At 41.3% G+C, this 25,700-nt stretch overlaps 10 non-coding genes and 11 pseudogenes across 10 annotated transcripts; 18 read left to right on the top strand and 3 right to left on the bottom strand.

The window, feature by feature from the left end:
• The first annotated feature begins 1,500 nt into the window (after positions 1-1,500).
• LOC115004101 (5S ribosomal RNA) lies at positions 1,501-1,619 on the top strand. The gene has a single exon (XR_003831759.1). It is a non-coding gene; the product is annotated as a 5S ribosomal RNA (ribosomal RNA).
• A 120-nt stretch (positions 1,620-1,739) lies between these two features.
• Positions 1,740-1,858, top strand: LOC115004123 (uncharacterized; annotated as a pseudogene).
• Positions 1,859-1,990: 132 nt separating this feature from the next.
• On the top strand, positions 1,991-2,109 carry LOC115004173 (uncharacterized; annotated as a pseudogene).
• A 120-nt stretch (positions 2,110-2,229) lies between these two features.
• Positions 2,230-2,348, top strand: LOC115004195 (uncharacterized; annotated as a pseudogene).
• Positions 2,349-2,469: 121 nt separating this feature from the next.
• LOC115004179 (uncharacterized) lies at positions 2,470-2,588 on the top strand (annotated as a pseudogene).
• Positions 2,589-2,708: 120 nt separating this feature from the next.
• LOC115004158 (uncharacterized) lies at positions 2,709-2,827 on the top strand (annotated as a pseudogene).
• Positions 2,828-2,959: 132 nt separating this feature from the next.
• LOC115004211 (uncharacterized) lies at positions 2,960-3,079 on the top strand (annotated as a pseudogene).
• A 120-nt stretch (positions 3,080-3,199) lies between these two features.
• LOC115004112 (5S ribosomal RNA) lies at positions 3,200-3,318 on the top strand. Its single transcript, XR_003831769.1, has one exon. It is a non-coding gene; the product is annotated as a 5S ribosomal RNA (ribosomal RNA).
• A 120-nt stretch (positions 3,319-3,438) lies between these two features.
• On the top strand, positions 3,439-3,557 carry LOC115004180 (uncharacterized; annotated as a pseudogene).
• Positions 3,558-3,677: 120 nt separating this feature from the next.
• Positions 3,678-3,796, top strand: LOC115004139 (uncharacterized; annotated as a pseudogene).
• A 132-nt stretch (positions 3,797-3,928) lies between these two features.
• Positions 3,929-4,047, top strand: LOC115004160 (uncharacterized; annotated as a pseudogene).
• A 120-nt stretch (positions 4,048-4,167) lies between these two features.
• LOC115004104 (5S ribosomal RNA) lies at positions 4,168-4,286 on the top strand. Its single transcript, XR_003831761.1, has one exon. It is a non-coding gene; the product is annotated as a 5S ribosomal RNA (ribosomal RNA).
• Positions 4,287-4,406: 120 nt separating this feature from the next.
• Positions 4,407-4,525, top strand: LOC115004145 (uncharacterized; annotated as a pseudogene).
• A 120-nt stretch (positions 4,526-4,645) lies between these two features.
• On the top strand, positions 4,646-4,764 carry LOC115004149 (uncharacterized; annotated as a pseudogene).
• A 120-nt stretch (positions 4,765-4,884) lies between these two features.
• On the top strand, positions 4,885-5,003 carry LOC115004118 (5S ribosomal RNA). The gene has a single exon (XR_003831775.1). It is a non-coding gene; the product is annotated as a 5S ribosomal RNA (ribosomal RNA).
• A 120-nt stretch (positions 5,004-5,123) lies between these two features.
• Positions 5,124-5,242, top strand: LOC115004116 (5S ribosomal RNA). Its single transcript, XR_003831773.1, has one exon. It is a non-coding gene; the product is annotated as a 5S ribosomal RNA (ribosomal RNA).
• An 8,950-nt stretch (positions 5,243-14,192) lies between these two features.
• trnal-caa (transfer RNA leucine (anticodon CAA)) lies at positions 14,193-14,275 on the top strand. The gene has a single exon. It is a non-coding gene; the product is annotated as a tRNA-Leu (tRNA).
• A 3,143-nt stretch (positions 14,276-17,418) lies between these two features.
• trnal-caa (transfer RNA leucine (anticodon CAA)) lies at positions 17,419-17,501 on the top strand. The gene has a single exon. It is a non-coding gene; the product is annotated as a tRNA-Leu (tRNA).
• A 1,625-nt stretch (positions 17,502-19,126) lies between these two features.
• trnay-gua (transfer RNA tyrosine (anticodon GUA)) lies at positions 19,127-19,229 on the bottom strand. Its single transcript has 2 exons — positions 19,193-19,229; positions 19,127-19,162 (listed from the first exon to the last, which is right to left on the bottom strand). It is a non-coding gene; the product is annotated as a tRNA-Tyr (tRNA).
• Positions 19,230-22,332: 3,103 nt separating this feature from the next.
• Positions 22,333-22,435, bottom strand: trnay-gua (transfer RNA tyrosine (anticodon GUA)). Its single transcript has 2 exons — positions 22,399-22,435; positions 22,333-22,368 (listed from the first exon to the last, which is right to left on the bottom strand). It is a non-coding gene; the product is annotated as a tRNA-Tyr (tRNA).
• Positions 22,436-22,635: 200 nt separating this feature from the next.
• Positions 22,636-22,738, bottom strand: trnay-gua (transfer RNA tyrosine (anticodon GUA)). Its single transcript has 2 exons — positions 22,702-22,738; positions 22,636-22,671 (listed from the first exon to the last, which is right to left on the bottom strand). It is a non-coding gene; the product is annotated as a tRNA-Tyr (tRNA).
• Between the last annotated feature and the right edge of the window lie 2,962 nt (positions 22,739-25,700).

Consider the following 25,700-nt stretch of genomic DNA (forward strand, 5'->3'; position numbering starts at 1 on the left):
TGTGGTGGACGGCACTCGATTCTTGAGAGTAAAATTCACAGAAGAGGTGAGGTCCCTGCCATACTCTACACGCTTCCACACAATTGAGGGCATAGAACATTTCAGGGTGATACATGACCGGCAGGAGAGAGTGTGCCGTCGGTGCATCAAGCCGGGGCATATTTACCGGGAATGCCCGGAGTTGAAGTGCTACAGGTGTGGGGAACAGGGACATTACGCCAGGGAGTGCGCAGCACGCAGAGAGGGGGAGAGCGGAGCCGGGGGGAGAGAGGGTGCGGAGGAAAACAAAAAAGAAAGGAGCAGGAATGAAGGGAGGAGGGAGGAGGTGAGAGTACTGAGTGAGGCAAGTGACATGGAAGAAGGGGATGCTGAGAAGACAGGTGGAAAGGAGGAGGAGGAGGAGGAGGAAGAAAGCAGAAGTGAGGAGAGCAGTGGGAGTGATGTGGAGGATCCTGGTGCTACAGGTGCCAAGGTGGAGGGTAGAGGTGCCGGAGGAGGAGTGGACGGTGGGAAAGGTGGAGGAGCGGGAGCTGGAGAGGAGAGAGGCGGCAAGGTCGGAGATGGCGGGAGACGCATGGCTGAGACAGAGGGGCGCTACACGGACGAGTCTGAGGATGGTGGTGACGAGGGAGACGGCGGGGAAGCTACGGACGATGAGGATGACGGAGCTGATGAGGAGGAGATGGAGGTTGCGGGACATCTGGAGAAGAAGAGTGTTGGGGAGTCGGAGGAGGTGAAAAGGAGAAGAGAGATGGAGAGAGAGAAAGATGCTCCATGCTTGAAGACGAGGGTGTTAAGCAGAGTTACGGCAAAGAGGAAAGCAGAGAGACCAGAGGTTGAAAAGAAAGGGCGGGAGAAAAAGAAGGAGGTGAAGACGAAAAAGGAAAGAACGGCGTGAGTAACATGAACATTTTAAAAAGAACAATTGAAAAGGACATTGGTGTGGTTCATTTACAAATAACGAAAGACAATTTCAATGAAGGCTTTGTGAGAGGAAGCACGTTTGTATCGGTGGAGGATGGTGGGGTGAAAATTAATTTATGAATGTAATTAGGATGTTGAGTATTGTTGTTTTTATTTTGTGTATGGTTTGTTTTGTTTTATTACTTTTTGGTTTGGGTGTGATATGTGGTGGATAAGAAAAACACGAAAGCAAAACCAAACCTGTGACATACAGAAGCTATATTTTCTATGCAAATATTAGTTAGAATTGTGAAGAAAATGTAACATGTGTTTTTTATAATAAAAGATAAAAAAAAAAAAAAAAAAAACAACTCCCGAACTCGTCTGATCTCGGAAGCTAAGCAGAGTTGGGCTGGGTCAGTACTTGGATGGGTGACTGCCTGGGAATACCCGGTGCTGTAATCATTTTGTTTCCTTCTTAATTAGCAAAATGAAGACATGAATAGAACTGTCCGCGAATATTAAGAAAAGACAATTCATTGTGTTTTACCTTCTATAAACAGCAAGTGTATATGCAAGTGTATATGCTCTCTTGCAGATTACGGCCATACTACACTGACAACGCCCGATCTCGTCTGATCTCGGAAGCTAAGCAGAGTTGGGCTGGGTCAGTACTTGGATGGGTGACCACCTGGGAATACCCGGTGCTGTAAGCATTTTGTTTCCTTCTTAATTAGCATAATGAAGACGTGAATAGAACTGTCCGCGTATATTAAGAAAAGACAATTCATTGTGTTTTACCTTCTATAAACAGCAAGTGTATATGCTCTATTGCAAATTACGGCCATACCACACTGACAAAGCCCGATCTCGTCTGATCTCGGAAGCTAAGCAGAGTTGGGCTGGGTCAGTACTTGGATGGGTGACCGCCTGCGAATACCCGGTGCTGTAAGCATTTTGTTTCCTTCTTAATTAGCAAAATGAAGACATGAATAGAACTGTCTGCGTATATTAAGAAAAGACAATTCATTGTGTTTTACCTTCTATAAACAGTAAGTGTATATGCAAGTGTATATGCTCTATTGCAGAGTACGGCCATACCACACTGACAACGCCCGATCTCGTCTGATCTCAGAAGCTAAGGAGAGTTGGGCTGGGTCAGTAGTTGGGTGGGTTACCGCCTGGGAATACCCGGTGCTGTAATCATTTTGTTTCCTTCTTAATTGGCAAAATGAAGACATGAATAGAACTGTCCGCTTATATTAAGACAAGACAATTCATTGTGTTTTACCTTCTATAAACAGCAAGTGTATATGCTCTATTGCAGATAACGGCCATACCACACTGACAACGCCAGATCTCGTCTGATCTCGGAAGCTAAGCAGAGTTTGGCTCTGTCAGTACTTGGATGGGTGACTACCTGGGAATACCCGGTGCTGTAAACATTTTGTTTCCTTCTTAATTAGCAAAATGAAGACATGAATAGAACTGTCCGCGTATAATTTAGAAAAGACAATTCATTGTGTTTTACCTTCAATAAACAGCAAGTGTATATGCTCTATTTCAGATTACGGCCATACCACACTGACAACACCCGATCTCGTCTGATCTAGGAAGCTAAGCAGACTTGGATTGGGTCAGTACTTGGATGGGTGACTACCTGGGAATACCCGGTGCTGTAAGCATTTTGTTTCATTCTTAATTAGCAAAATGAAGACATGAATAGAACTGTCCGCGTATATTAAAACAAGACAATTCATTGTGTTTTACCTTCTATAAACAGCAAGTGTATATGCTCTATTGCAGATTACGGCCATACCACACTGACAAAGCCTGATATCGTCTGATCTCGGAAGCTAAGCAGAGTTGGGCTGGGTCAGTACTTGGATGGGTGACCGCCTGCGAATACCCGGTGCTGTAAGCATTTTGTTTCCTTCTTAATTAGCAAAATGAAGACATGAATAGAACTCTCTGCGTATATTAAGAAAAGACAATTCATTGTGTTTTACCTTCTATAAACAGCAAGTGTATATGCAAGTGTATATGCTCTATTGCAGATTACGGCCATACCACACTGACAACTGCCCGATTTCGTCTGATCTCGGAAGCTAAGCAGAGTTGAGCTGGGTCAGTACTTGAATAAGTAACCGCCTGGGAATACCCGGTGCTGTAAGCATTTTTTTTCCTTCTTAATTAGCAGAATGAAGACATGAATAGAACTGTCCGTGTATATTAAGAAAAGACAATTCATTGTGTTTTAGCTTCTATAAACGGCAAGTGTATATGCTCTATTGCAGATTACGGCCATACCACACTGACAACGCCCAATCTCGTCTGATCTCGGAAGCTAAGCAGAGTTGGGCTGGGTCAGTACTTGGATGGGTGACCGCCTGGGAATACCCGGTGCTGTAAGCATTTTGTTTCCTTCTTAATTAGCAAAATGAAGACATGAATAGAACTGTCTGCGTATATTAAGAAAAGACAATTCATTGTGTTTTACCTTCTATAAAAGGCAAGTGTATATGCTCTATTGCAGGTTATGGCCATACCACACTGACAATGCCCGATCTCGTCTGATCTCGGAAGCTAAGCAGAGTTGAGCTGGGTCAGTACTTGGATAGGTGACCGCCTGGGAATGCTCGGTGCTGTAAGCATTTTGTTTCCTTCTTAATTAGCAAAATGAAGACATGAATAGAACTGTCCGCCTATATTAAGAAAAGACAATTCATTGTGTTGTACCTTCAATAAACAGCAAGTGTATATGCTCTATTGCAGATTACGGCCATACCACACTGACAACCCCCGAACTCGTCTGGTCTCGGAAGCTAAGCAGAGTTGGGTTGGGTCAGTACTTGGATGGGTGACCGCTTGGGAATACCTTGTGCTGTAAGCATTTTGTTTCCTTCTTAATTAGCAAAATGAAGACATGAATAGAACTGTCCGCTTATATTAAGACAAGACAATTCATTGTGTTTTACCTTCTATAAACAGCAAGTGTATATGCAAGTGTATATGCTCTATTGCAGATTACGGCCATACCACACTGACAACGCCCGATTTCGTCTGATCTCGGAAACTAAGCAGAGTTGAGCTGGGTCAGTACTTGAATAGGTGACTGCCTGGGAATACCCGGTGCTGTAAGCATTTTGTTTCCTTCTTAATTAGCAGAATGAAGACATGAATAGAACTGTCCGTGTATATTAAGAAAAGACAATTCATTGTGTTTTACCTTCTATAAACGGCAAGTGTATATGCTCTATTGCAGATTACGGCCATACCACACTGACAACGCCCGATCTCGTCTGATCTCGGAAGCTAAGCAGAGTTGGGCTGGGTCAGTACTTGGATGGGTGACTGCCTGGGAATACCCGGTGCTGTAAGCATTTTGTTTCCTTCTTAATTAGCAGAATGAAGACATGAATAGAACTGTCTGCGTATATTAAGAAAAGACAATTCATTGTGTTTCACCTTCTATAAACGGCAAGTGTATATGCTCTATTGCAGATTACGGCCATACCACATTGACAACGCCCGATTTCGTCTGATCTCGGAAGCTAAGCAGAGTTGAGCTGGGTCAGTACTTGGATAGGTGACTGCCTGGGAATACCCGGTGCTGTAAGCATTTTGTTTCCTTCTTAATTAGCAAAATGAAGACATGAATAGAACTGTCAGCGTATATTAAGAAAAGACCATTCACTGTGTTTTACCTTCTATAAACAGCAAGTGTATATGCTTTATTTCAGATTACGGCCATACCACACTGACAACGCCCGATTTCGTCTGATCTCGGAAGCTAAGCAGAGTTGAGCTGGGACAGTACTTGGATAGGTGACCGCCTGGGAATACCCGGTGCTGTAAGCATTTTGTTTCCTTCTTAATTAGCAGAATGAAGACATGAATAGAACTGTCCGTGTATATTAAGAAAAGACAATTCATTGTGTTTTACCTTCTATAAAAGGCAAGTGTATATGCTCTATTGCAGGTTATGGCCATACCACACTGACAATGCCCGATCTCGTCTGATCTCGGAAGCTAAGCAGAGTTGGGCTGGGTCAGTACTTGGATGGGTGACTGCCTGGGAATACCCGGTGCTGTAAGCATTTTGTTTCCTTCTTAATTAGCAAAATGAAGACATGAATAGAACTGTCCGCGTATATTAAGAAAAGAACATTCACTGTGTTTTACCTTCTATAAACAGCAAGTGTATATGCTTTATTTCTGATTACGGCCATACCACACTGACAACGCCCGATTTCGTCTGATCTCGGAAGCTAAGCAGAGTTGGGCTGGGTCAGTACTTGGATGGGTGACTGCCTGGGAATACCCGGTGCTGTAAGCATTTTGTTTCCTTCTTAATTAGCAAAATGAAGACATGAATAGAACTGTCTGCGTATATTAAGAAAAGAACATTCACTGTGTTTTACCTTCTATAAACAGCAAGTGTATACAGTATATCTCAAAAGTGAGTACACCCTTTAGATTTTTGCAAATATTCTGTTATATCCTTTCAGGGGATAACATTATCCTACTGAAACTTTGATATAACTTAAAGTAGTCAGTGTGCTGCTTGAATAACAGTATAGATTTATTGTCCTTTGAAAATTACTCAGTACACAGCTGTTAATGTCTAAACAGCTGGCAACAAAAGTGAGTACACCCCATAGTGAACATGTCTAAATTGTGCCCAAAGTGTCAATATTTTGTGTGACCACCATTGTTATCTGGCACTGCTTTAACCCTCCTGGGCATGGAATTCACCAGAGCTGCACAGGTTGCTTCTGGAATCTTCTTCCACTCCTCCACGACGACATCACGGAGCGCACGGATGTTGGACACCTTGCACTCCTCCACCTTCCTCTTGAGGATGCCCCACATGTGCTCAATTGGGTTTAGGTCTGGAGACATACTTGGCCAGTCCATCACCTTAACCTTCAGCTTCTTCAGCAAGGCCGTTGTCATCTTGGAGGTGTGTTTAGGGTCATTATCATGTTGGAAAACTGCCCTACGGCCCAGTTTCCGAAGAGAGGGGATCATGCTCTGCTGCAGGATGTCACAGTATATATTGGAATTCATGTGTCCCTCAATGAAATGCAGCTCCCCAGTGCCGGCAGCACTCATGCAGCCCCAGACCATGATGCTGCCACCACCATGCTTGACTGTAGGCAAAACACATTTGTCTTGGTACTCCTCACCAGGGTGCCGCCACACACGCCGGACACCATCTGACCCAAACAGGTTTATTTTGGTCTCATCAGACCACAGGACATGGTTCCAGTAACTCATGTTCTTGGATTCATTGTCTTCAGCAAACTGTTTGCGGGCTTTCTTATGCATCGGTTTCAGAAGGGGCTTCTGTCTGGGGCGACGGCCATACAAACCGATTTGATGCAGTGTGCGGCGTATGGTCTGGGCACTGACAGGCTGACATCCCACTTCTGCAACCTCTGCAGCAATGCTGGAAGCACTCGCACGTCTATTTTTGGAAACCAACCTCTGGATATGACGCTGAGCACGTGGACTCAACTTCTTTGGTCGACCCTGGCGAGGCCTGTTCCGAGTGGAACCTGTCCTGGAAAACCGCTGTATGATCTTAGCCACTGTGCTGCAACTCATTTTCATGGTGTTGGCAATCTTCTTATAGCCAAGGCCATCTTTGTGAAGCGCAATAATCCTTTTTTTCAGCCGCTCAGAGAGTTCCTTGCCATGAGGTGCCATGTTGTCCAGCATTCAGAGAGAATTGTGCCCAAAACACCAAATTTAACAGCCCTGCTTATCATTTACACCTGAATCCTTGTAACACTAACGAGTCACATGACACCAGGGCGGGAAAACAACATCATTGGGCACAATTAGGACATGTTCACTATGGGGTGTACTCACTTTTGTTGCCAGCTGTTTAGACATTAACAGCTGTGTACTAAGTAATTTTCAAAGGACAATAAATCTATACTGTTATTCAAGCAGCACACTGACTACTTTAAGTTATATCAAAGTTTCAGTAGGATAATGTTATCCCCTGAAAGGATATAACAGAATATTTGCAAAAATCTAAAGGGTGTACTCACTTTTGAGATATACTGTATGCTTTATTTCAGATTACGGCCATACCACTCTGAACACGCCCATTTTTTGAGCAAACCAGGAAGTAGGTAGGAGCAAGCAGCTAGGGAGAGCAGGTGGTGAGTTGTCTGTTATTTGGTTATCGATTAAGTTACTAAACCTCAATCTTTTGTTTGGGAATAAGTGTGTTTTAGTGTAGGGCTTCTTCCCCGGCAGCTTTTGCTGTTCGGCGGATAGTTTGTTTCTCCCTAGTTTTGTTATGTTGCAGACAAAGAGTATGGCAGTGATAAATGGAAGAGCACCTGGACAAAGAGAGGAGGATCAAGGAATTGAGTTTGGCATTAACAAAGAGAATACTTATAGCCAACGGTTGACTGTAAGTGTGGAGATGGAGGGAGGAGATAATATTACGGTGATGGAATTGATTAAAAAGATAAAAGAACTGTGTGGAAACTTGGCAGCATGCAGGGTGATAGGAGAAAAAAAGTTTGAAATCACAATGAAGGAGGATGAAGGGAAAAATAGACTCTTGGATGGGATCAAAATTAAGAGCACAAATGTAATCGGGAGAGAGTTAATCAATGACGAGATGGTCGTGTCATTTCTTGGGCTTCCGGCATATTTAACGGATGAGCAAATAACAATGAAACTGATCATGTGGGGAGTCAAGGCAGTTTCACCCATCAGAAGGAGGGTGTGGCCAGGCACAGACATTGCAGACGGGACAAGGTACATGAAAGTGAAATTCAATAAAGAGGTTCAATCGCTGCCATATTCGGCAAAGTTCATGACCGCAACGGGACCGGAATACTTCCGTGTCATTCATGATAAACAGAAGAAAGTCTGCAGGCTATGCATACAGCCTGGTCACATCCTCCGAGTTTTTATTGTTTCAAGTGCAAAAAGCAGGGACATTATGCACGGGAGTGTGGTGGTGGAGCTGGAAGTGAGGGAAGGCAGCCGACTGGAGATGACCAGAGGGGAGACAAGGAGACCAGAGATGTGGACAAGGAGGACGTGACGGCCGGAGAGAGGAAGAAAGGGGACGAGGAGGTTGAGGACGAGGACGGGGACGAGGTGGCTGAGGACGAGGAGGCTGAGGACGAGGAGGCTGAGGACGAGGAGGCTGAGGACGAGGAGGCTGGAGAGAGAGGAGACGAGGAGGCTGTGGACGAGGAGGCTGGTGAGAGAGGCGAGGAGGTCACTGCGGACGTGTCTACAAGGGACGACGAGAGAATGGAGGAAGAACAGGAGATGACTGGAGAAGAGGAGGCCGGGATGGTGGTTGAGGAGATGCAGATGGAGGAGGGAGGAGATGAGGTGAGAAAGCACACTGGGAGCAGTGTGGAGAGCGGCTTGAGAAAGCTCATTGGAGGTCTGAAAAGGAAAGACAAGGGGGGGAGTGGAGCAAACGTAGACACAAGGATAAGTGGTCTGTCTGAGGAGAGATGTGAAGGAGAAGGAACAATTGTAAATGTAGGGGGGAAAGAGCCACACACAGAAAGTGAGGGAGTGTATAACAAAGTGGAAAAATGAGAAAACCTATGGGGAAAATATCGGGGGATGGTGGGAGGGTATGAAAAAGGAGATTAAGGAAATAAGCATTAGGTATAGTAAAAGTAGAAATAGGAAGGATAGAGAGAAAGAGTGGCGGTTGAAGATAGAGTTGGGTAGAGAAGCTGAAAGGGAGGAAGGGAGTAATTTAGAGAATTATGTTAGAATAAAAGATGAACTGGAGGAGTTGGAGAAGAAGAAATGTAAGGGAGCAATAGTTAGAAGTAGGGCTCGATATGCGATGGAGGGTGAGAAATGCACACGTTTCTTTTTAGGCTTAGAGAAGACAAAACAAAAAAATAATTATTTAGAGCAGGTTGTGGGGAAGAATGGTGAAAGTATAACAGATTTTGTAGGGATAGCGGAAAGAGTGGAGGAGTTTTATAGAGATTTATTCACTGAAGAGGAAGTTGATGAGGAGAGTATGAAACGAGTGCTGAGTACGATGAAAGCTAGAGTGAGTGTAGAAGCTAGAGACATGTGTGAGGGTGAGATAGGGACAGGTGAAATAAAAGCAGCTATATGTGGGTTGGGGAGGAATAGGAGTCCAGGGACGGATGGGTTAATAGGAGAGTTTTTTATAGAGTTTAAAGATGAGCTAGTGCCAGTGTTAGATTGTTTAAATGGGTAGAAAGGAATAGGGAGATGCCGACTAGTATGTCAACAGGATTAATAGGTATAATTTATAAGAAAGGAAGCAAAGACAGATTAGAGAACTATAGGCCACTGAGTATGCTAAATTGTGACTATAAAATACTAGCAAAGGTATTAGCCAACAGGATCAAGAAAGTAATAGGGTCAGTGATAGGGAGCCAACAGGCTTACAGCATACCAGGCAGGGATATAGCTGACACAATAAGTAGTATTAGGGATACAATAGATTATATGAAAAGAGGTAGTGGAGGGATAGTTTTGAGTCTAGACCTGAATAAAGCTTTTGATAGAGTCAACCATGGTTACCTGTATAGAGTGTTAGAAAGAGTAGGTTTTGGGCATAGGCTGGTAGGGTGGATTAGAATGATGTATGATAAGGCTGTTAGTTGCGTAAAAATAAATGGGATAGTAACAAACACATTTAGATTGGAGAGGTCGATTAGGAAGGGATGTCCGCTTTCGGCCTTGCTGTACTCGTTGTCAGCGGAGCCCTTAGCCGGATTATTAGAACAAAATGAAAAGATTAGTGGTATACAGTTACCGGGGGAACAAGTTAGCTTATTATATCAGTATGCAGATGATACGACAATTACAGTTAAAGATAGGGCAAGTGTAGTCGAGGTATTAGGTAGTGTAGAGTTGTACGGTAGGGCATCAGGGGCAAAGGTCAATATAGATAAGTCAGAAATTATGTTCGTAGGAGTCGATAGAGTGGGGAGTAGAGAAATGGGATTTAAAGTAAGGAAAGATTATTTCAAGGTGCTGGGGATATATTTAGGGGTTGAAGACAGAGAAGGGAGGGATTTGCAGTTTGAACTGATATTAAATAGCATCAGGAAGATGTTAAAATTTTGGACATTTAGAAGGTTGAAGCTAAAGGGAAAGGTAGTGGTGGTGAATGCATTGATAATGAGCAAACTGGTGCATGGAATGACTGTGTTGGATGTCCCGGAGAATGTGATGAAGGAAGTGGAGCAAATGGTGAGGGAGTTTTTGTGGGCGGGGAAGGGAGTTAAGATTGCTAGAGAAGTAATGGAGAACGATTATAAAGATGGTGGGATGAAGCTGATTAATTTGGGAGAAAAAAAGAAAGCACTCAGAGTGAAAATGATGGTGAGGTATGTAAGGAATAAGGGGGATCACATATGGAAGATATTCTTAAGAGAGGCACTGAATGCATGTGGTGGGTGTGGAGAAAGTGGTTTATTTATGGCAATGAAGAAAGGTATGTTGAGCGGGGTATCTGAGTTTTACAAGGAGGTTTTGGGAGCCTGGGGGGAATTCATCCAGAATGTGAAATGTGAGTGTAAAAATGTTATACAGGTATGGGAACAACCATTGTTTCTGAACCCCAGCATTACAGCAGCGGGCAGCACACTGTATAACAGGACGATGTGGAGAGCAGGATTTAGGAAAATCAAGGATTTAGTTTACGAGTATGTGCCGGGGTTCATGGGGGCGCAAGTGGTGGTTGATGAGGTGAGGGAAAGAGGGGATGTGATGTGGTTGGGCACAGCGGAGGGTATGGTGGAAAAAATAAAAGAGGGGATGCCAAGTGAATGGAGGAGGATGATTGAGAGTGAAGTGGGGGTGAAAGAAGAAGGTGAAATTGAAATGTATGTGGGAGAGGAGGATAGGAGAGTAGATTTGATGAGTGTAAGAGCGAGTGGGTTGTATAAAATATTAAGAGGGAAGGTGGTGAGGAGACCGGCTGCAGAGAAGGTGTGGGAAAGAGTACTGCCTGATATGAAGGTGAAAAGAATATGGATGAATCTGCGGATAAAATGGAATAGTATTGAGTGTGAACATTTTGACTTTTTATTACGTCATAATAGGGTGTTCAATAATCTAATAATAAGTAGATTTGATGTGAATGTGAGAAAAGAATGTGATGTGTGTGGTGTGGAAACTGAAACATGTATGCATGAGTTTATAGAATGTTGTGAACTGGGGGTGTACTTTGAGAGAATAAAGGAGTTGATTAGCAGATATTGGGGAGGGAAGTTTGTGGAGAGAATGGAATGGAAGGAGTTGTGGCTGTTTGGAGTGGGAGAGAAAGTGAAAGGATGCAATGTGGATTTTTTAAATTACACGTTGAGTCATGCAAGGTTTGCAGTAAAACTTGCAATGGCCCATTATGAAAAGAAAAAAGCTAATGTATGGAGTATATTTAGGAGCATAATGACAAGAGATATTAGTATAGTCCATGAATATGTCGGTGAGGAGGAGTTTGATGCGGGGTTTGTGAATGGGTGTACCTTTGTTACTATTGGGGATGATGGAAGGATGTTGTTAGATTTTGGATAACAATGACGATGTATAGAATTGATGCGTACGGGTTCTGTCTGATATCATTTGCTTTGAGAAAGTTATGTTGATGAGCTGTCACTCAGTGAAAAGGTTTCTGTTTGAATCATTCTATTTATTATTATGTATTTAATTTTTGTTGTTTTGTGTGTGTTTTGTTTTGCTTTAGTTTTTTTTTTTTCCAGGAGCCTCTAGTTTGATACTGATGTACGGATGTACTGAAGAAGGTATTCTTGTATTATGTTTTACTTTTCCATGTAGCAAGTTGAATACAGGAAAAGGAAATGAGCAGTGTGTGAAGATACTGTCAATAATGTAAAATGTGATATTCTATGATTTTTAAAACAATTCATTGTGTTTTACCTTCTACAAACAGCAAGTGTATATGCTCTATTTCATATTACGGCCATACCACACTGAACACAGGTGTGGTGAGTTGTGACTAACGAGCTGAGAGTTGGAAGGTGGAGGAGAAGAAGCACTAAGCAGGTTTTGTTTGTTTGAACATTTGCAACAGACTGAGAATTTTTTCTGTTCGGTTGCTGCTGGAAAGTTTTTCTTTTTTATGTTCTGGCCCCCTACTATCTTAGGGTAGTCGGGGAGGATTGTTTTTATTTGTTTAATTTTACTGGAAGGATCACAATGGCTGAAGACAACAGGAACGGACAGGACAAAGAGATGCCGATTGGACAAGGAAGTGAATGGGCTAAATACAGCAAAAGTTTGACGGTGATGCTGGTGGTGGAAGGTGGAGAGAAGAAGACAATAATGGACGTGCTGAAGGCAGTTAAGCGGGAGTGTGGACTAGTGCTGGGGTGCAGAGTGAGAGGAGAGAGCAGGCTGGAGGTGACAATGGAGACTGTGGAGGGAAAAAAGACACTGATTGATGGATTGAAAGTTGGAGAGACTACAATCATGGGTAAGGAGATGAACAGTGACGAGATGGTTGTCTCTTTTTTGAACCTGCCTGTGTATATAACAGATGATCAAATAATTGACCGGCTGAAAGAGTGGGGAGTTGGAGCAGCATCGGGGATAAAAAGGAGAGTGTGGCCTGGAACAGATGTGGTGGACGGCACTCGATTCTTGAGAGTAAAATTCACAGAAGAGGTGAGGTCCCTGCCATACTCTACACGCTTCCACACAATTGAGGGCATAGAACATTTCAGGGTGATACATGACCGGCAGGAGAGAGTGTGCCGTCGGTGCATCAAGCCGGGGCATATTTACCGGGAATGCCCGGAGCTGAAGTGCTACAGGTGTGGGGAGATAGGACATTTTGCCCGGGAGTGTGTCAGAGGAGCGGAGGAAGTGTATTTGTCGGCGAAGGGAGGAGGAGGAGAAGAGGAGGAAGTAGGTGGAGACGGCGAGATAGAGGAGGCGACAGGAGCAGCAGAGGAAGCGGTGGCTGGGGGTGAGAAGGAGAGCGAGCCCAGCGGTCTGTCCAAGGAGATGGCGGTGGAGGGTCCGAAGGAGGTGAGGAAGGAGAAGACGGAGGTATGCAGAGGTGTGAGGCGCTATTCGGACGTGTCAGAGGTGGAGGAGGAGCAGGATGATGAAGACCACAGGGAAACTAAGGACGAAGATGGGAACGGGACTGATGAGGACAAGATGGAGGTGGTGGCAAGAGCAGAGGACAAAGCGGTGGCTGGGAGCGTGAAGGAGAGAAAGCCCAGCGGTCAATCCACAGAGAAGGTCCGGAAGAAGAGGATAGCCCATAAGAAGGATGTAATTAAGAAAATTTAAAAAAATTAAAAAGGAGCGGAGATGGGAGAGAAATGTACACAATCTGAGGACGGGAGCCTTTAAAATAGCAATGGTTGATAAAGATACATGTAAGGTTAAAGGGAAAAATTGAATGGTTGAGGGAAAAAAATATATTAAAAAAATTAAAAAAATGTGGGGTTAAAGTATAAACAAGGGACAGTAAATTGAGAATGTAAATAAGGGGAAAAGGAAAATGATTTAAATTCTTGTTGTGTTTTAGTTGTTTGAATTTGTAGAATGTGCTTATTGGGTTATATAATATGGGATTGTTGGTGGTGGAGTGTTAATTATTTATTTAAATTTTAAAAATGTATGTGTGGTGTTTTTGAGGGAAGATATGTGTGCCCAGAAATATAATGTGGAATTGTAAATAAAATGTAAAAATTGCAATTTTCATAATTAAAGAGAAAAAAAAAAAAAGACAACGCCCGATCTCGTCTGATCTCGGAAGCTAAGCAGAGTTGGGCTGGGTCAGTACTTGGATGGGTGACGGCCTGGGAATACCCGGTGCTTTAAGCATTTTGTTTCCTTCTTAATTAGCAAAATGAAGACATGAATAGAACTGTCCACGTATATTAGGAAAAGACAATTCATTGTGTTTTACCTTCAATAAACAGTAAGTGTATATGCTCTATTTCATATTACGGCCATACCACACTGACAACGCCCGATTTCGTCTGATCTCGGAAGCTAAGCAGAGTTGAGCTGGGTCAGTACTTGGAAAAAAAACCATTACCTGAAATATGATCTCGTGAGATATTGGTTCTCATGACGTCACTTGTTGCTAGTACAATTGATTTGGTTTTGTAAAATCAAGAATCTCTCCATAGTCATATTTCCTTTGGGATTTTAAACATCTATTTTCTGCTCTTACCAAAATGAACAAAGACTTTAAGTGTATTTAATGTGTTTTTACGATTTTTTTTACAGTTGATACTAATTTTACAGTCAGGATGGCCGAGCAGTCTAAGGCGCTGCGTTCAAGTTGCAGTCTCCTCTGGAGGTGTGGGTTCAAATCCCACTTCTGACAGCCAGTGTTTTTCACTGTAACCATTACCTGAAATATGATCTCGTGAGATATTGGTTCTCATGACGTCACTTGTTGCTAGTACAATTGATTTAGTTTGGTAAAATTAAGAATCTCTCCATAGTCATATTTCCTTTGTGATTTTAAACATCTATTTTTTGCTCTTACCAAAATGCACACAGACTTTAATTGTATTTGTTGTGTTTTACAATTTTTTTTACATTAGATACTGATTTTACAGTCAGGATGGCCGACCGATCTAAGGCGCTGCGTTCAAGTTGCAGTCTCCTCTGGAGGCGTGGGTTCAGAATCTCACTTCTGACAGCCAGTGTTTTTCACTGTAACCATTACCTGAAATATGATCTCGTGAGATATTGGTTCTCATGACGTCACTTGTTGCAAGTACAATTGATTTGGTTTTGTAAAATTCAGAATCTCTCCATAGTCATATTTCCTTTGGGATTTCAAACATCTATTTTTTGCTCTTACCAAAAGGGACAAAGACTTTAAGTGTATTTCATATATTTTTACGATTTTTTTTTACAGTTCATACTAAATTTACAGTCAGGATGGCTGAGCGGTCTAAGGAACTGCGTTCAGGTCGCAGTCTCTTCTGGAGGCGTGGGTTCAAATCCCACTTCTGACAGCCAGTGTTTTTCACTGTAACCATTACCTGAAATATGATCTCGTGAGATATTGGTTCTCATGACGTCCCTTATGGCTAGTACAATTGATTTGGTTTTGTAAAATTAAGAATCTCTCCATAGTCATATTTCCTTTGTGATTTTAAACATCTATTTTTTGCTCTTACCAAAATGCACAAAGACTTTAATTGTATTTGTTGGGTTTTTACAATTTTTTTTACATTTAGATACTAATTTTACAGTTAGGATGGCCGAGCGATCTAATGTGCTGCGTTCAAGGTCGCAGTCTCCTCTGGAGGCGTGGGTTCAGAATCCCACTTCTGACAGCCAGTGTTTTTCACTGTAACCATTACCTGAAATATGATCTCGTGAGATATTGGTTCTCATGACGTCACTTGTTGCTAGTACAATTGATTTGTTTTTTTAAAATTCAGAATCTCTCCATAGTCATATTTCCTTTGTGATTTTAAACATCTATTTTTTGCTCTTACCAAAATGCACAAAGACTTTAATTGTATTTGTTGGGTTTTTACAATTTCTTTTACATTTGATACTAATTTTACAGTTAGAATGGCCGAGCGATCTAATGTGCTGCGTTCAGGTCGCAGTCTCCTCTGGAGGCGAGGGTTCAAATCCCACTTCTGACAGCCAGTGTTTTTCACTGTAACCATTACCTGAAATATGATCTCGTGAGATATTGGTTCTCATGATGTCCCTTATTGCTAGTACAATTGATTTGGTTTTGTAAAATTAAAAATCTCTCCATAGTCATATTTCCTGACTATGGATGGCCGAGCGATGTAATGTATTGCGTTCAGGTCACAGTCTCCTCTGGAGGCGAGGGTTCAAATCCCACTTCTGACAACCAGTGTTTTTCACTGTAACCATTACCTGAAATATGATCTCGTGAGATATTGGTTCTCATGATGTCCCTTATTGCTAGTACAATTGATTTGGTTTGGTAAAATTCAGAATCTCTCCATAGTCATATTTCCTGACTATGGATGGCCGAGCGATGTAATGTGCTGCGTTCAAGTTGCAGTCTCCTCTGGAGGCGTGGGTTCAGAATCTCACTTCTGACAGACAGTATTTTTCACTGTAAACATAACCTGAAATATGATCTCCTGAGATATTGGTTCTCATGACGTCCCTTATTGCTAGTACAATTGATTTGGTTTTGTAAAATTAAGAATCTCTCCATAGTCATATTTCCTGGCTATGGATGGCCGAGCGATCTAATGTGATGCGTTCAGGTCACAGTCTCATCTGGAGGCGAGGGTTCAAATCCCACTTCTGACAGCCAGTGTTTTTCACTGTAAACATAACCTGAAATATGATCTCCTGAGATATTGGTTCTCATGACGTCCCTTAATGCTAGTACAATTGATTTAGTTTGGTAAAATTCAGAATCTCTCCATAGTCATATTTCCTTTGGAATTTTAAACATCTATTTTTTGCTCTTACCAAAATGTACAAAATCTTTAAGTGTATTTAATGTGTTATTACGATTTTTTTTACAGTTGATACTAATTTTAGAGTTAGGATGGCCGAGCGGTCTAAAGCGTTGCGTTCAAGTTGCAGTCTCCTCTGGAGGCGTGGTTTCAGAATCTCACTTCTGACAGAGAGTGTTTTTCACTGTAACCATTACCTGAAATATGATCTCATGATATATTGGTTCTCATGACGTCATTTGTTGCTTGTACAATTGATTTGGGTTGGTAAAATTAACAATCTCTCCATAGTCATATTTCTTTTGTGATTTTAAACATCTATTTTTTGCTCTTACCAAAATGCACAAAGACTTTAATTGTATTTGTTGTGTTTTACAATTTTTTTTACATTAGATACTGATTTTACAGTCAGGATGGCCGACCGATCTAAGGCGCTGCGTTCAAGTTGCAGTCTCCTCTGGAGGCGTGGGTTCAGAATCTCACTTCTGACAGCCAGTGTTTTTCACTGTAAACATAACCTGAAATATGATCTCCTGAGATATTGGTTCTCATGACGTCCCTTAATGCTAGTACAATTGATTTAGTTTGGTAAAATTCAGAATCTCTCCATAGTCATATTTCCTTTGGAATTTTAAACATCTATTTTTTGCTCTTACCAAAATGTACAAAAGCTTTAAGTGTATTTAATGTGTTATTACGATTTTTTTTACAGTTGATACTAATTTTAGAGTTAGGATGGCCGAGCGGTCTAAAGCGTTGCGTTCAAGTTGCAGTCTCCTCTGGAGGCGTGGTTTCAGAATCTCACTTCTGACAGAGAGTGTTTTTCACTGTAACCATTACCTGAAATATGATCTCATGATATATTGGTTCTCATGACGTCACTTGTTGCTTGTACAATTGATTTGGGTTGGTAAAATTAACAATCTCTCCATAGTCATATTTCTTTTGTGATTTTAAACATCTATTTTTTGCTCTTACCAAAATGCACAAAGACTTTAAGTGTATTTGTTGTGTTTTTACGATTTTTTTTACAGTGAATATTAATTTTACAGTCAGGATGGCCGAGCGGTCTAAGGCGCTGCGTTCAAGTTGCAGTCTCCTCTGGAGGCGTGGGTTCAAATCCCACTTCTGACAGCCAGTGTTTTTTACTGTAACCATTACCTGAAATATGATCTTGTGAGATATTGGTTCTCATGACGTCACGTTGCTAGTACAATTGATTTGGTTTGTTAAAATTCAGAATCTTTCCATAGTCATATTTCCTTTGGGATTTTAAAGATCTATCTTTTGCTCTTACCAAAATGCACAAAGACTTTAAGTGTATTTTTTGTGTTTTTACGATTTTTTTTACAGTAATTAGTAATTTTACAGTCAGGGTGGCTGAGTGGTCTAAGGCCCTGTGTTCAAGTTGCATTCTCTTCAGGAAGGCGTGGGTTCAAATCCCACTTCTTACAGCCAGTGTTTTTCACTGTAACCATTACCTGAAATATGATCCTGTGGGATATTGGTTCTCATGACGTCACATTTTGAAAGTACAATTTATTTGGTTTGGTAAAATTCAGAATCTCTCCATATTCATATTTCTTTTGGGATTTTAAACATCTATTTTCTGCTCTTACCAAAATGAACAAAGACTTTAAGTGTATTTAATTGGTTTTTACAATTTTTTCAATTTTACAGTCAGGATAGCCGAGCGGTCTAATGCGCTGTGTTCAGGTCGCAGTCATTCGCAGTCGAATGAAAAAACACATCATTCGAGCCAGAGTTGACCTGCGACCTAAGGATAACTGTTATCATAGACCTACAGTCCTCAATCTACAGTCCTCCCCTCTACCAACTGAGCTATCAAAGGGAGGCCAATCCCTTTCCATTCGGAATGGAAAAACAACTCCTTCGAGGCGGAGTTGATCTGCGACCTAAGGATAACTGTTATTATAGACCTACAGTCCTCTGCTCTACCAATTGAGCTATCGAAGGGAGAATTGAATTCTGAACGGTTCACCATTGGCGTGTAATACAGAAAATGATACTTAACACACATTGGGCAAGGAAAGAAAAGCATCTACTTCAAAGTGAAATTGAATTAACAACCTGAGGATTACTGCAATTATCAACCTAGAGTTCTCTTCTCTATCAACGGGAAAAAGAGGCCAATCCCTTTGGAATGAAAAACACATCCTTCGAGCCAGAGTTGAACCAGCGACCTAAGGATGACTGTTATCATAGACCTAAAGTCCTCCAATCTACCAACCTAGCTATCAAAGAGAGCATGGAGTTTGAACGGTTCATCATTGGCGTGTAATACAGAAAATGATACTTAACACACATTGGGTAAGGAAAGAAAAGCATGTACTTCAAGGTGAAATTGAATAAACAACCTGAGGATTACTGCAATTATCAACCTAGAGTTCTCCTCTCTATCAACGTGAAAACTAGGCCAATCCCTTTGGAATGAAAAAACACATCCTTCAAGCCGGAGTTGAACCAGCAACCTAAGGATAACTATTATCATAGACCTACAGTCCTCCACTCTACCAGCTGATCTATCTAAGGGACCATGGAGTTCTGAACGGTTCATCATTGGCGTGTAATACAGAAAATGATACTTAACACACATTGGGTAAGGAAAGAAAAGCATGTACTTTAAGGTGAAATTGAATAAACAACCTGACGATTACTGCAATTATCAATCTAGAGTTCTCCTCTCTATCAACGTGAAAACGAGGCCAATCCCTTTCCATTCGGAATGGAAAAACAACTCCTTCGAGCCGGAGTTGAACCGGCGACCTAAGGATAACTGTTATCATAGACCTACAGTCCTCAACCTACAGTCCTCCACTGTACCAACTGAGCTATCGAAGGGAGAATTGAGTTCTGAACGGTTCACCATTGGCGTGTAATACAGAAAACTATACTTAACACAAATTAGGCAAGGAAAGAAAAGCATGTACTTCAAGGTGAAATTGAATAAACAACCTGAGGAATACTGCAATTATCAACCTAGAGTTCTAATCTCTATCAACGGGAAAAAGAGGCCAATCCTATTGGAATGAAAAACACATCCTTCGAGCCAGAGTTGAACCAGCGACCTAAGGATAACTGTTAATATAGACCTAAAGTCCTCCACTCTACCAACCTAGCTATCAAAGAGAGCATGGAGTTCTGAACGATTCATCATTGGTGTGTAATACAGAAAATGATACTTAACACACATTGAGCAAGGAAAGAAAAGCATGTACTTCAAGGTGAAATTGAATAAACAACCTGAGGATTACTGCAATTATGAACCTAGAGTTCTCCTCTCTATCAACGGGAAACGAGGCCAATTCTTTTCCGATTGGAAAAACATCTCCTTCAAGCCAGCGACCTAAGAATAACTGTTATCACAGACCTACAGTCCTCAACCTACAGTCCTACGCTCTACCAACTGAGCTATCGAAGGGAGAATTGAGTTCTGAACGGTTCATCATTGGCGTGTAATACAGAAAATTATACTTAAAACACAAAGAAAAGCATGTACTTCAAGGTGAAATTGAATAAACAACCTGAGGATTACTGCAATTATCAACCTAGAGTTCTCCTCTCTATCAACGGGAAAATGAGGCCAATCCCTTTGGAATGAAAAACACATCCTTCGAGCCAGAGTCTAACCAGCAACCTAAGGATAACTGTTATCATAGACCTAAAGTCCTCCACTCTACCAACCTAGCTATCAAAGAGAGCATGGAATTCTGAACGGTTCATCATTGGCGTGTAATACAGAAAATGATACTGAACACACATTGGATAAGGAAAGAAAAGCATGTACTTCAAGGTGAAATTGAATAAACAACCTGAGGATTATTGCAATTATCAACCTAGAGTTCTCCTCTCTATCAACGTGAAAACGAGGCCAATCCCTTTCCATTCGGAATGGAAAAACAACTCCTTCGAGCCGGAGTTGAAACAGCGACCTAAGGATAACTGTTATCATAGAACTACAGTCCTCAACCTACAGTCCTCCGCTCTACCAACTGAAATATCGAAGGGAGCATGGAGTTCTGAACGGTTCATCATTGGCGTGTTATACAGAAAATGATACTTAACACACATTGGGTAAGGAAAGAAAAGCATGTACTTCAAGGTGAAATTGAATAAACAACCTGAGGATTATTGCAATTATCAACCTAGAGTTCTCCTCTCTATCAACGTGAAAACGAGGCCAATTCTTTTCCGATTGGAAAAACACCTCCTTCAAGCCAGCAACCTAAGGATAACTGTTATCGAAGACCTACAGTCCTCAACCTACAGTCCTACGCTCTACCAACTGAGCTATCGAAGGGCGAATGGAGTTCTGAACGGTTCATCATTGGCGTGTAATACAGAAAATGATACTTAAAACACAAAGAAAAGCATGTACTTCAAGGTGAAATTGAATAAACAACCTGAGGATTACTGCAATTATCAACCTAGAGTTCTCCTCTCTATCAATGGGAAAAAGAGGCCAATCCCTTTGGAATGAAAAACACATCCTTCGAGCCAGAGTCTAACCAGCAACCTAAGGATAACTGTTATCATAGACCTAAAGTCCTCCACTCTACCAACCTAGCTATCAAAGAGAGCATGGAATTCTGAACGGTTCATCATTGGCGTGTAATACAGAAAATGATACTTAAAACACAAAGAAAAGCATTTACTTCAAGGTGAAATTGAATAAACAACCTGAGGATTACTGCAATTATCAACCTAGAGTTCTCCTCTCTATCAACGGGAAAACGAGGCCAATCATTTTCCATTCGGAATGGAAAAACAACTCCTTCGAACCGGAGTTGAACCAGCGACCTAAGGATAATTGTTTTCATAGACCTAAAGTCCTCCACTCTACCAACCTAGCTATCAAAGAGAGCATGGAATTCTGAAGGGTTTATCATTGGCGTGTAATACAGAAAATGATACTTAACACACATTGAGCAAGTAAAGAAAAGCATGTACTTCAAGGTGAAATTGAATAAACAACCTGAGGATTACTGCAATTATCAACCTACAGTTCTCCTCTCTATCAACGGGAAAACGAGGCCAATCCCTTTCCATTCGGAATAAAAGAACAACCCCTTCGAGCCGGAGTTGAACCGGCGACCTAAGGATAATTGTTATAATAGACCTACAGTCCTCAACCTACAGTATTCCACTCTACCAACTGAACTATCGAATGGAGAATTGCCTTCTGAACGGTTCACCATTGGCGTGTAATACAGAAAATGATACTTAAAACACAAAGAAAAGCATGTACTTCAAGGTGAAATTGAATAAACAACCTGAGGATTACTGCAATTATCAACCTAGAGTTCTCCTCTCTATCAACGGGAAAAAGAGGCCAATCCCTTTGGAATGAAAAACACATCCTTCGAGCCAGAGTTGAACCAGCAACCTAAGGATAACTGTTATCATAGACCTAAAGTCCTCCACTCTACCAACCTAGCTATCAAAGAGAGCATGGAATTCTGAACGGTTCATCATTGGTGTGTAATACAGAAAATGATACTTAACACACATTGAGCAAGGAAAGAAAAGCATGTACTTCAAGGTGAATTTGAATAAACAACCTGAGGATTACTGCAATTATGAACCTAGAGTTCTCCTCTCTATCAACGGGAATTGAGGGCAATTCTTTTCCGATTGGAAAAACACCTCCTTCAAGCCAGCGACCTAAGGATAACTGTTATTATAGACCTACAGTCCTCAACCTACAGTCCTACGCTCTACCAACTGAGCTATCGAAGGGAGAATTGAGTTCTTAACGGTTCATCATTGGCGTGTAATACAGAAAATGATACTTAACATACATTGGGTAAGGAAAGAAAAGCATGTACTTCAAGGTGAAATTGAATAAACAACCTGAGGATTACTGCAATTATCAACCTAGAGTTCTCCTCTCTATCAACGTGAAAACGAGGCCAATCCCTTTCCATTCGGAATGGAAAAACAACTCTTCGAGCCGGAGTTCAACCAGCGACCTAAGGATAACTGTTATCATAGACCTACAGTCCTCAACCTACAGTCCTCCGCTCTACCAACTGAGCTATCGAAGGGAGAATTGACTTCTGAACGGTTCACCATTGGCGTGTAATACAGAAAATGATACTTAACACACATTGGGTAAGGAAAGAAAAGCATGTACTTCAAGGTGAAATTGAATAAACAACCTGAGGATTACTGCAATTATCAACCTAGAGTTCTCCTCTCTATCAACGGGAAAACGAGGCCAATCCCTTTTGAATGAAAAAACACATCCTTCGAGCCAGAGTTGAACTAGCGACCTAAGGATAACTGTTATCATAGACCTACAGTCCTTAACCTACAGTCCTCCGCTCTACCAACTGAGCTATCTAAGGGAGCATGGAGTTCTGAACGGTTCATCATTGGCGTGTAATACAGAAAATGATACTTAAAACACTGGTAAGAAAAAGCATGTACTTCAACGGTGAAATTGAATAAACAACCTGAGGATTACTGCAATTATCAACCTAGAGTTCTCCTCTCTATCAACGGGAAAAAGAGGTCAATCCCTTTGGAATGAAAAAACACATCCTTCGAGCCAGAGTTGAAACAGCGAACCTAAGGATAACTGTTATCATAGACCTAAAGTCCTCCACTCTACCAACCTAGCTATCAAATAGAGCATGGAGTTCTGAACGGTTCATCATTGGTGTGTAATACAGAAAATGATACTTAACACACATTGAGGCAAGGAAAGAAAAGCATGTACTTCAAGGTGAAATTGAATAAACAACCTGAGGATTACTGCAATTATGAACCTAGAGTTCTCCTCTCTATCAACGGGAAAACGAGGCCAATTCTTTTCCGATTGGAAAAACACCTCCTTCAAGCCAGCGACCTAAGGATAACTGTTATCATAGACCTACAGTCCTCAACCTACAGTCCTACGGCTCTACCAACTGAGCTATCGAAGGGAGAAATTGACATTCTGAACGGTTCACCATTGGCGTGTAATACAGAAAATGATACTTAACACACATTGGGTAAGGAAAGAAAAGCATGTACTTCAAGGTGAAATTGAATAAACAACCTGAGGATTACTGCAATTATCAACCTAGAGTTCTCCTCTCTATCAACGTGAAAACGAGGCCAATCCCTTTCCATTCGGAATGGAAAAACAACTCCGTCGAGCCGGAGTTGAACTAGCGAACTAAGGATAACTGCTATCATAGACCTACAGTCCTCAACCTACAGTCCTCCGCTGTACCAACTGAGCTATCGAAGGGAGCATGGAGTTGTGAACGGTTCATCATTGGCGTGTAATACAGAAAATGATACTTAACACACATTGAGCAAGGAAAGAAAAGCATGTACTTCAAGGTGAAATTGAATAAACAACCTGAGGATTACTGCAATTATGAACCTGGAGTTCTCCTCTCTATCAACGGGAAACGAGGGCCAATTCTTTTCCGATTGGAAAAACACCTCCTTCAAGCCAGCGACCTAAGGATAACATGTTATCATAGACCTACTGTCCTCAACCTACAGTCCTACGCTCTACCAACTGAGCTATCGAAGGGAGAATTGAGTTCTGAACGGTTCACCATTGGCGTGTAATACAGAAAATGATACTTAACACACATTGGGTAAGGAAAGAAAAGCATGTACTTCAAGGTGAAATTGAATAAACAACCTGAGAATTACTGCAATTATCAACCTAGAGTTCTCCTCTCTATCAATGGGAAAAAGAGGCCAATCCCTTTCCATTCGGAATGGAAAAACAACTCCTTCAAGCCGGAGTTAAACCAGCCAAATATGATCTCGTGAGATATTGGTTCTCATAACGTCACATGTTGCTAGTACAATTGATTTGGTTTGGTAAAATTAAGAATCTCTCCATAGTCATATTTCCTTTGTGATTTTAAACATCTATTTTTTGCTCTTACCAAAATGCACAAAGACTTTAATTGTATTTGTTGTGTTTTTACAATTTTTTTACATTTGATACTAATTTTACAGTTAGGATGGCCGAGCGATCTAATGTGCTGCGTTCAGGTCGCAGTCTCCTCTGGAGGCGAGGGTTCAAATCTCACTTCTGACAGCCAGTGTTTTTCACTGTAACCATTACCTGAAATATGATCTCGTGAGATATTGGTTCTCATGACGTCACATGTTGCTAGTACAATTGATTTGGTTTGGTAAAATTCAGAATCTCTCCATAGTCATATTTCTTTTGGGATTTTAAACATCTATTTTCTGCTCTTACCAAAATGAACAAAGACTTTAAGTGTATTTAATGGGTTTTTACGATTTTTTTTACAGTTGATACTAATTTTACAGTTAGGATGGCCGAGCGATCTAATGGCGCTGCGTTCAGGTCGCAGTCTCCTCTGGAGGCGATGGGTTCAAATCCCACTTCTGACAGCCAGTGTTTTTCACTGTAACCATTACCTGAAATATGATCTCGTGAGATATTGGTTCTCATGACGTCCCTTATTGCTAGTACAATTGATTTGGTTGGGTAAAATTCAGAATCTCTCCATAGTCATATTTCCTTTGGAATTTTAAACATCTATTTTTTGCTCTTACCAAAATGCACAAAGACTTTAATTGTATTTGTTGTGTTTTTACAATTTTTTTTACATTTGATACTAATTTTACGGTTAGGATGGCAGAGCGATCTAATGTGCTGCGTTCAGGTTGCAGTCTCCTCTGGAGGCGTGGGTTCAAATCCCACTTCTGACAGCCAGTGTTTTTCACTGTAACCATTACCTGAAATATGATCTCGTGAGATATTGGTTCTCATGACGTCCCTTATTGCTAGTACAATTGATTTGGTTTGGTAAAATTCAGAATCTCTCCATAGTCATATTTCCTTTGTGATTTTAAACATCTATTTTTTGCTCTTACCAAAATGCACAGAGACTTTAAGTGTATTTAATGTGTTTTTACGATTTTTTTTACAGTTGATACTAATTTTACAGTTAGGATGGCCGAGCGGTCTAAGGCGCTGCGTTCAGTTCGCAGTCTCCTCTGGAGGCGTGGGTTCAAATCCCACTTCTGACAGCCAGTGTTTTTCACTGTAACCATTACCTGAAATATGATCTCGTGAGATATTGGTTCTCATGACGTCCCTTATTGCTAGTACAATTGATTTGGTTGGGTAAAATTCAGAATCTCTCCATAGTCATATTTCCTTTGGAATTTTAAACATCTATTTTTTGCTCTTACCAAAATGCACAAAGACTTTAATTGTATTTAGTTGTGTTTTTACAATTTTTTTTACATTTGATACTAATTTTACAGTTAGGATGGCCGAGCGATCTAATGTGCTGCGTTCAGGTTGCAGTCTCCTCT

This window comes from Cottoperca gobio, chromosome 24, assembly GCF_900634415.1.
Source record: "Cottoperca gobio chromosome 24, fCotGob3.1, whole genome shotgun sequence".
NCBI lineage: Eukaryota > Metazoa > Chordata > Actinopteri > Perciformes > Bovichtidae > Cottoperca > Cottoperca gobio.